Source organism: Salvelinus alpinus, chromosome 38 (assembly GCF_045679555.1).
Source record: "Salvelinus alpinus chromosome 38, SLU_Salpinus.1, whole genome shotgun sequence".
Lineage (NCBI taxonomy): Eukaryota > Metazoa > Chordata > Actinopteri > Salmoniformes > Salmonidae > Salvelinus > Salvelinus alpinus.
In genome coordinates, this window is record NC_092123.1 from 13,862,778 (window position 1) to 13,873,319 (window position 10,542).

Here is a 10,542-nt window from a genome sequence, read left to right on the forward strand (position 1 = left end):
TCGCTGAAGTGCGTGTCACCAGTCCAGTACCACCTGTGCTGGCTCCACGCACCAGGTCTCAAGTGCGCCTCCCCAGTCCAGTACGTCCTGTGCCAGCTCCCCGCACTCACCCTGAAGTGCATGTCACCAGTCCGGTGCCACCTGTACCGGCTCCACGCACTAGGCCTCCAGTGCGCATTCACAGTCCAGAGCCTCCGGCGACGGTTCACAGTCCAGAGCTTCCGGCGACCGGTCACAGTCCGGAGCTTCCGGCAACGGTTCACAGTCCGGAACCTCCTGTGACGGTCCACGGTCCGGAACATCCTGCGACGATCCACGGTCCGGAACCTCCTGCGACGGTCCACGGTCCGGAACCTCCTGCGACAGTCCACGCTCCGGAACCTCCTGCGACGGTCCACGGTCCAGAACCTCCTGCGACGGTCCACGGTCCGAAACCTCCAGCGATGGTCCACGGGCCGGAACCTCCAACGACGGTCCACGCTCCGGAACCTCCAGCGACGGTCAACGGCCCAGAGCTTCCAGGCAAGGTGTCCAGGGCAGTTCCAAGGCCAGGGCCTTCCTCTGCGCCGATGCCCAGTCCAAGCACAGCATCCAGTTCCGCTCCAAGGCCGGAGCCTTCCTCTGCGCCGGTGCCCAGTCCAGGCACGGCGTCCAGTCCCGCTCCAAGGCCAGAGCCTTCCTCTGTGCCGGTGCCCAATCCAGGCACGGCGTCCAGTCCAGCTCCAAAGCCGGAGCCTTCCTCTGCGCCGGTGCCCAGTCCAGGCACGGCGTCCAGACCAGCTCCATGGCCGGAGCCCTCCTTTACGTCAGTGCCCAGTCCAGGCACGGTGTTCAGTCCCGCTCCAAGGCCGGAGCCTTCTTCTGAGCCGGTGCCCAATCCAGGCACGGCGCCCAACCCAGCTCCATGGCCGGAGCTCTCCTTTGCGCTGGTGCCCAGTCCAGGCACGGCGTCCAACCCAGCTCCCATGGCCGGAGCCCTCCTTTGCACCGATGCCCAGTCCAGGCACGGCGTTCAGCCCGGCGCGATGGTCGGATCCGGGGTCTGGGCGGGGGCTACGATCTGCACCGGAGCAGCCACCGACACTAATCACCCCCCCTACCCTCCCCATTTGGTTTCAGGTTTTGCGGCCGGAGTCCGCACCTTTGGGGGGGGGTACTGTCACACGCTGACAGTGTAGTAGGTCAGGGCATGACTAGGGGGTGATCTAATATATCTATTTCTATGTTGGTGCTAATATGGTTCCCAATTAGAGGCAGCTGTTTATCGTTGCCTCCGATTGGGGATCATATTTAGGTAGCTTTTTCCCACCTGTGTTTTGTGGGATATTGATTGTTTGTGTTAGTGTGTTTGGGCACCACGTCTTCACAGTCTTTGTAAGTTTTGTTATTTTGTTTCTAGTTTCATTTTGTTATTAAAAGATGTGGAACTCAATTCACGATGCGCCTTGGTCCGCTCATTTCCAAGACCGTGACAGTAACACAACAAAATGTGGAAAAGTCAAAGGGTGTGAATACTTTCTGAATGCACTGTAGATGGAGATAAAAATGTACACTGGCCTACACAATACCCCATAATGTGAAAGTCGAATTATGTTTTTCAAAATATTTACAAATTAATAAAAAACGAAAAGCTGAAATGTCTTGAGTCAATTAGTATTCAACCCCTTTGTTATGGCAAGTCTAAATAAGTTCAGGAGTAAAAATGTGCTTATCATGTCTCATACAGTAATAAATTGCACGTCTGTATAAATCTGTATGCAATAATAGTGTTTAACATATTTTTGTCTTTGCCTTTTTTTGTCTCTATACCCCACACACACAATTATCTGTAAGGTCCCTCAGTAGAGCAGCGCATTTCAAACACAGATTCAACCACAAAGACCAGAAAGGTTTTCCAATGCCCCACAAGAAACGGCACCTATTGGTTGACGGCTAAAAATAAATGTTACGACTGTTGGTGGAAGAAGGAGAAGAGGACCAAGGTGCAGCATGGTAAGTGTTCATAATTTTAATCACTAAACTGAACACTGAACAAAACAACAAAAGACGACAAACGAACAGTTCTGTAAGATGACGACATACACTAAACAGAAAATAACTACCCACAAACACAGGTGGGAACAGGCTACCTAAGTATGGTTCTCAATCAGAGACAATCAGAGACAACGATAGACAGCTGCCTCTGATTGGGAACCATACCAGAAAACAAAACATAGAACAACATAGAACACCAGACACAGAACTACCCACCACCAAAGGACCAAGCAGCGTGGGAAAATGGACTCCTGGACATGGGAGGAAATATTGGACGGCAGGGGACCCTGGGCACAGCCGGGGGAGTATCGCCATCCGAAAGAGGAGCTGGAGGTAGCTAGAGCGGAGCGGCGACACTACGAGGAATTGGCTCGAGGTAACGGGCACGAGAGGCAGCCCCAGAATTGTTTGGGGGGGGGGCACACGAGGAGATTGGCGGACTCAGGTAGGTGACCTGAGCCAACTCCTCGTGCTTACCGTGGCGAGCGTCGTACTGGCCAGGCACCGTGTTATGCGGTGGAGCGCACGGTATCTCCAGTACGTGTTCATAGCCCGGTGCGCTACATCGCAGCTCCTCGCATCTGCCAGGCTAGAGTGGGCATCGAGCCAGGAGGGATGATGCTGGCTCAGCGCATCGGGTCTCCAGTGCGTCTCCTCGGCCCGGGGTATACTGCACCAGCCCTACGCACGGTGTCCCCGGTTCGCCAGCACAGCCCAGTGTGGCCTGTTCCAACTCCCCGCACTTGCCAAGCTACAGGGGGGATCCAGCCAGGACGAGTTGTGCTAGCTCTGCGCTCGAGACCGCCAGTGCGCCTCCACGGTCCAGTGCATCCGGTGCCTCGGCCAAGGACAAGGCCTCCTGCATGTCTCCCCAGCCTGGTGAGTTCTGTGCCTGTGCTAAGCCCTAACCCTCCTGCATGTCTCCCCAGCCTGGTGAGTCCTGTGCCTTTACAAATTCTTTGAATAATGTGACTAATACAGGTATACACTGCGTGCACAATTATTAGGCAAGTGAGTATTCTGATCGTATCATTATTTCTATGCACATTTTCCAACTCCAAACCATATAATCTTGAATGCTTATTGGATTGTTTTCAGGTGATATGTATTTGTGTAATGAGGGAGGGTGTGGCGAAAGTGAAGAACACCTTATATCAAGGTGTGCATAATTATTAGGATTACCTCAGGTAAAATGGGCCAAAAAAGACATTTAACTGACACTGAAAACTAAAAAAAATGTAAAATGCCTATCAGACGGATGCAACACTCTTGAAATAGCTGAACTATTGAGGCGTGTCCACCGGACAATCAAACGTTTTGTTCCGAATAGTCAACTGGGGACGCAAAAAACGCACGGAGAAGAAAAGGCACAAATTAACTGCAAAAAACTTGAGAAGCATTAAACATCAAGCTACAAGGAACCTAGTATAATCCAGTGCCACCATATTCCTGATCGCAACCTACCTACCTATCATTAAGGATGAGGTAGTTGGACCGTTTCGGGTTGAAGATGGACTGAAACTTAACTCCCAAACCTACTGCCAGTTTCTGGAGATACTTTCTTCAAACAGTGGTACAGGAAGAAGTCCTCAGCATTCAAGAAGGCCATGATCTTTATGCAGGACAATGCTCCATCACATGCATCCAAGTACTCCACTGCTTGGCTACCCACCAAGGGGCTCAAAGATGCCCGAATAATGACCTGGCCCCCTTCCTCACCTGACTTAAATCCTATTGACAACTTGTGGGCCCTTCTCAAACATTAACTTTAGTGAGGGAAGACAATACACCTCTTTGAACAGCATTTGGGAGGCTGTGGTTGCTGCTTCAGCGAAAGTTGATCGTGAACAGATCAATAAACTGACCGACTCCATGGATGGAAGGCTCATGGCAGTAATTGAAAAAAGGGTGGCTATATTGGTCACTGAATAGTTTTGAGAGGCCAAAAAGTATTTTAATTGTCATTTTGTGTTACTTATTTGTTACAATTACTATTAGAATACACAAGTTACTTGCAATAAATTATTTTTGTAATTTAGTTGCCTAATAATTCTGCACACATATATATTCCCCTGAGAAATACAAAACTCACTTTTCCTTTGTTAAACATTCAGGTTTGAGGTTCAATAATATTTTGGATTGACTGAGAGCATTGTGTTTGTTCAACAATACAATTTATCCTGAGGAATACAATTTTCCTAATACTAGTAGTTTATACTGACATTTCTGACCACTTCCAATTTTCCACTTCTCTTCAGAAAGGAACAGGTGGGAATGATTAATAGCATTAAATGTAGAATATTTAACGAAAGTAATTGTGAGCACTTTAAGATGTTGATTGATTATATTTCATGAGAACATTTTTATAATCAGGCCGATGTAGAGTCTGCTTAACAGACTTTTTTCACATCTTTCAATTCTGTATTTCACCTCTGCTTTCCCTTACTCAAACCACGTAAGAGAGCAGCATAAGGGTCCTGGAAACCTTGGTTTACAACCGGTCTCAAAAAAATCCTCAGTCAATTAAACAAGTTGTATAAAAAGTTTCTCACAAATCCCTCTCCCCGGAATTCTGCAAATTACTAAAAGTATAAGAACAAATTTTCTCACCTACTTAAGATATCCCCCCAAAAATTCAAAGAATCCTTAAATAATATGAAGCGATCTTTGAACTTTGAAAATTAATCTACAACTATTCCAATTCAATTTATTGTTGGAAATATGACCTATAGTGATCCTGATGTTATTTCATTTGAATTTAATAACTTTTTTGTGAATGTGGGTTATTCTCTGTCAAAGAAAATTGAGGAAACTAATGGAAATCCTTTGGATTACATTAAGGGATGTTTGCCTTCTCTGCTTCAGTTTGATCCTCCTGATGTAATGGAGGTGATGGAGGTAATTGGTAACTTAAAGATATCAGCAGCAGGTCATGATGAGATTGTTGACTGTGGTGAAATCAGTGTCTTCCTCAATTACTGAGCCTCTAATGTATATCTTCACCAAATCTACGCAAACTGGTATTGTTCCTAAAGATTAGAAAATTGCCAAAAACTATCCCCCTTTAGAAATCTGAGGATCCAAGATTTTTTTGAAATTATTGCCCAATATCTGTACTACCATGTTTTTCAAAAATCCTCGAAAAATTGGTCTGTAAGAGAATGTTGAAACATTTAAATCAACACTGTGAGCACCAATATGGTTTTGTAAAAACTACTCCACTGATATGTCTCTTTTGTGACTTGTGGATAAAATCTTTACAGCCCACTTAATCACCCTCCCGGATCAGGGATCATCCTCATCAGAAAAGCTGACTAGCATAGCCCAGCCTAGCGCCACAGGGATATTCATATAATATAATTTCATGAAATCACAAGTCCAATACAGCAAATGAAAGATAAACATCTTGTGAATCCAGCCAACATTTCCGATTTTTAAAATGTTTTACAGCGAAAACACAATATATATTTATGTTAGCTCACCACAACAGCCAAACACACAACGCCATTTTTTCACCGCAAACATAGCTTTCACAAAACCCACAAATAGAGATAAAATTAATCACTAACCTTTGAACAACTTCATCAGATGACAGTCTTATAACATCATGTTATACAATACATTTATGTTTTGTTCGAAAATGTGCATATTTATAGGTATAAATCGTAGTTTTACATTGCAGCCAGTGTCACAAATAGCACCAAAACAGCCAGAATAATTACAGAGAGCAACGTGAAATAAATAAATACTCATCATAAAACATTTATGAAAAATACATGTTGTACAGCAAATGAAAGATAAACATCTTGTGAATCCAGCCAATATTTCCGATTTTTTAAGTGTTTTACAGCGAAAACACAACATATATTTATGTTAGCCCACCACAATATTCAAAAACACACCACCATTTTTCCACCGCAAAGGTAGCTTTCACAAAACCCACAAATAGAAATAAAATTAATCACTAACCTTTGAACAACTTCATCAGATGACAGTCTTATAACATCATGTTATACAATACATTTATGTTTTGTTCGAAAATGTGCATATTTATAGCTACAAATCCTGGTTTTACATTGTGAATACGGCGCCATAATGCACCAAATTGTCCGGAGAAATTTTGGACAGTCACGTAATCTAACCAAAAAACTCATCATAAACTTTGCTAAAAAATACATGTTGTACAGCAAATGAAAGATACACTGGTTCTTAATGCAACCGCTGTGTTAGATTTAAAGAAATAACAAAGTACAGCATGCAATATTCTGAGACAGCGCCCAGCCATTCTCCGCCATGTTGGAGCCAACATATTCCACAAAAATACGAAATAACATCATAAATATTCTCTTACCTTTGATGATCTTCCATCAGAATGTAGTGCAAGGTGTCCTAGTTCCACAATAAATCGTTGTTTTGTTTTAGAATGTCCATTTCTTCTGTCGAATTAGCAACTTTAGCTAGCATTGTGGAGAGCACATGTCCATCAACTCTTGGCGCATGGAATGAAAAATTCCAAAAGTCACAATAAACGTTGAATAAACTGGTCAAACTCAGTTGAAAATCCATCTTTATGATGTTTTTCTCATATGTATCCAATAAGGTCCAAGACGGAGCATTTCGTCGTGTCTACCTAAGGCATTGCAGAAAATAATATGGTGCTCTCCCGTGTGCAGGAAAATACTGCCAATATGGTGGACCTGTCACTCCAAAAGCTCTCATTCGGTCTCAGATCAAGCTAGACACCCCATTCAACATTCTACTGCCTGTTGACATCTAGTGGAAGGCGTATGAAGTGCATACAGATCCATAAATAAAAGGCAATTGAATAGGCAAGGCCTTACACAGAGACCCAAATCATTTCTGCCAAATGAGTTCTGTTTTACTCACAGATATAATTCAAACAGTTTTAGAAACTTCAGAGTGTTTTCTATCCAATAGTAATAATAATATGCATATCGTATGATCTAAAACAGAGTACGAGGCCGTTTAATTTGAGCACGATTTTTTCCCAAAGTGAAAACAGCGCCCCCTATTAAGAAGAAGTTAACAACAATGAATACGCTCTTGGCATCTTTTTAGATTTATCCAAAGCATTTGACGCGGTTGATCATTAAATATTACTTTCTAAATAGTTATGATAGAGAACAATTTGTTCATGCAAACGGCTGTGTATCTACCAGGACCAAGATATCCTGTAGTGTGCCACGGTTCGATAATTGGACCTTTGTTATTCCTAATCTATATCCATGACCTTGATGCTGTGTCTTCTACTGTACTTCCCATTCCCTTTGCTGATGATACCAATATGAGTTTATCATTCAATTTTTATTCACTATTTAATGAAGCCAACTCAGGTATGGCCACATTTTCTAAATGGTTCCAGATAAACAAATAATCTTTAAATGTAAAAAAAAATCTACTTTCATTGTATATATAAAAAATAAAATAAAAGTATAATAAATAAAAGAGCCAGAATCTCAATTGGTGGGAATGAAATGGAACAAGTCACATCCACTAGATTCCTCTGAGATCTAATTGATGAAAAGTTATCCTGGAAAGATCATATTCAATTTGTCTGTCGCAAAGTGATGAAACATGTTGGTATCATCAGAAAGATGAGTGGTTTGGTTAATCAGGCTTGCTTCCTAACTCTATACTATAGCTTAATTTACCCATATCTCATTTACACTAATATTGTCTGGGCCAGTACATATGCCTCTTACCTACATAAATTCCTCATCATACAAAATGCGTTTGTAAGTCTAGCCACTTCCTCAAAATTACCTGGCTCCATCTTCATCTTTGTTTCAGAAACTCAATATCTTGTCTATTTACGATATTAATGTACGCCAATTATGCACTTTCATCCTCAGATACTCATACCTCCCAGACACTTTACCTAAACCCTTCAATGGATTCTTCCAGGTTAATTCTGAAATCCATCGATATAACACAAGACACTGAGATTAAACCTTCACTCTCTCCACTGCCACACCTCAGATAGTCAATTCTCTATCAGATACAAAGTTACCATATTCTGGAATTGTTATCTTCACATTGCCAAAATCTCATCATCCCTCAATAACTTCAAGCGAAGACTGGGGGTCAGCATGATGAACAAAACTACCCAATAATCCCCTCCATGTAGCGTAACTCTCTCTCACACACACACACACACACACATAATCAAACATGTTTTTTTGTCTGGTATACTGAGTATATCTTGTACAATTATAATTAATATGCTTTCTTTAACTGATTGAACAAACTTTGTTTTGTTGTACTTATATTTGTGGTGTGGTTTTCATATACTGTAAGCTCTTTTGGGCTTCCAACCTCACCTACACACCATTTTTACCCGTTTTTTATCTGTACTGTTTTGTCTTTCACTTCTAATCTTTGAGAATAAATAAAACCTAAAAACCTAAATGAAACCTAAATCCTAGCCTACCCATCAACTGAAGATGGAATTCCGTATCCATTCACTGATTGTTATAATATACTGCAAAATTCACCTGAGATCCATAGACTGGCCCTTCATTGGCTTTCTGACTCTGCAGGGACACCTGTCACCATCTGATCTTGCTAACACATGATGAGCAGTGTTGTGTACTGACTGTGCACCATGATAGTGAAGCCTGTAGAGCTGATTATACCGTGTCAGTGTGGAAATTAGGGAATTAACTAGGGAAACTGACAGATCAATACATTGCTATACTGACTCTAATAAAATCTCACATCTATTGAAAAACATCAGAATCGTTTGGCCGCTGGTTTCATCATTTGATACAGGTCTAGTGTGATTGAGGCAAAAATAATAACTGAAGTTAGTGAGCTAGCCAGCTAACGTTAGCCAAGTATTGGCTAGCTCTTATGGTACATCAACTGGTGAAAACTAGCTAGATAACTAGTTAATTTACTAATCTTGAAACGGGACAAAAAGGCTAGACAACATTTCCATTCACACAACAGCTGCTAGATGCTGCTACCTGACAGATAGTTAGAGGCTAGAGCTGAACTGGCTATGTTAGATAAGGTACTAGCTAGCTAGTTCATTCTCTTCAGACAGAAAGAACTTCAGTCGAGAGAGGATCAAACATTAGCTAACATTACATGTCAGTTACACTACTAGCTCAGCACTGTGAATAAATAAAAACATACTGATAAGCCAAACAACAAATCAAAATCAAATTTTATTGGCCACATACAGCAGATGTAGCAGATGTTATTGTGAGTGTAGTGAAATGTGTGTCCTTCTAGTTCCGACAGTGCAGTAATATCTAAAAAGTAATCTAACAATTCCACAACAACTACCTAATGCACACAAATCTACGTAAAGGGATGGAAGAAGAATATATACATATAAATATATGGATGAGCAATGACCGAGCGGCATAGGTAAGATGCAATAGATGGCATAAAATACAGTATATACATATGGGATGAGTAATGCAAGATATGTAAATATTATTAAAGTGGCATTATTAAAGTAACCAATTTTTAAAGTGGCCAATGATTTCAAGTCTGTATGTAGGCAGCAGCCTCTCTGTGTTGGTGATGGCTGTTTAAAAGTTTAAAATAAGCTATTTTTCAGTCTCTCGGTCCCAGCTTTGAAGTACCTGTACTGACCTCGGGTTCTGTATGGTAGCGGGTGAAGTGGCTCGGGTGGTTGCTGTCCTTGATGATATTTTTTGCCTTCCTGTGACATCAGGTGCTGTAGGTGTCCTGCGGGTGCAGTGGCTCGGGTGGTTGCTGTCCTTGATGATATTTTTTGCCTTCCTGTGACATCAGGTGCTGTAGGTGTCCTGGAGGGCAGGTAGTTTGCCCCCGGTGATGCGTTGTGCAGACCGCACCACCCCCTGGAGTGCCCTGTGGTTGTGGGCGGTGCAGGTGTATACCAGGCGGTGATACAGCCCGACAGAATGCTCTCAATTGTGCATCTGTAAAAGCTTCTTCACCTGTGTTGGTGGGTGGACTATTTCAGTTTGTCCGTGATGGGTACCCAGAGGAATTAAAAACTTTCCACCTCCTCCACTGTTGTCCCGTCGATGTGGATGGGGGGTGCTCTCTCTGCTGTTACCTTGCCAGCTACATCAGTCAAATAAAGAGTAGACAGTTTCTGCTCTGCTTGCTTTTACAGCTCAGAGAAAAAGTGCAACACACAGAGACAGCAGCTGCAGACAGCAGCACCGTGCTGGTCCTATTATAATAGCTTTTCCTTCATACAGCCTGTCTGCAAGTTGTGTGGTGTCTGCACAGTCCTAAATCCAGCCGTCTGAAACCGCCAAACAGCCTACCCAACCGAAGCAGCTATTTGTATCACAGTGCAATGATAAAACTGGGGGAGACAAAAATGCCATTTTAGAATGTGAGGGGTCATGTCCACCCGTCCCCAGTGAAAGTTGCACCCATGAGTTGCGCCAAATATACACTGAAGTTGCTTTCCAAGACATTGAATTTTCCTGATTGAACTAGTTACAGTTTCTACTCAAATCAGCTTGAAAATCT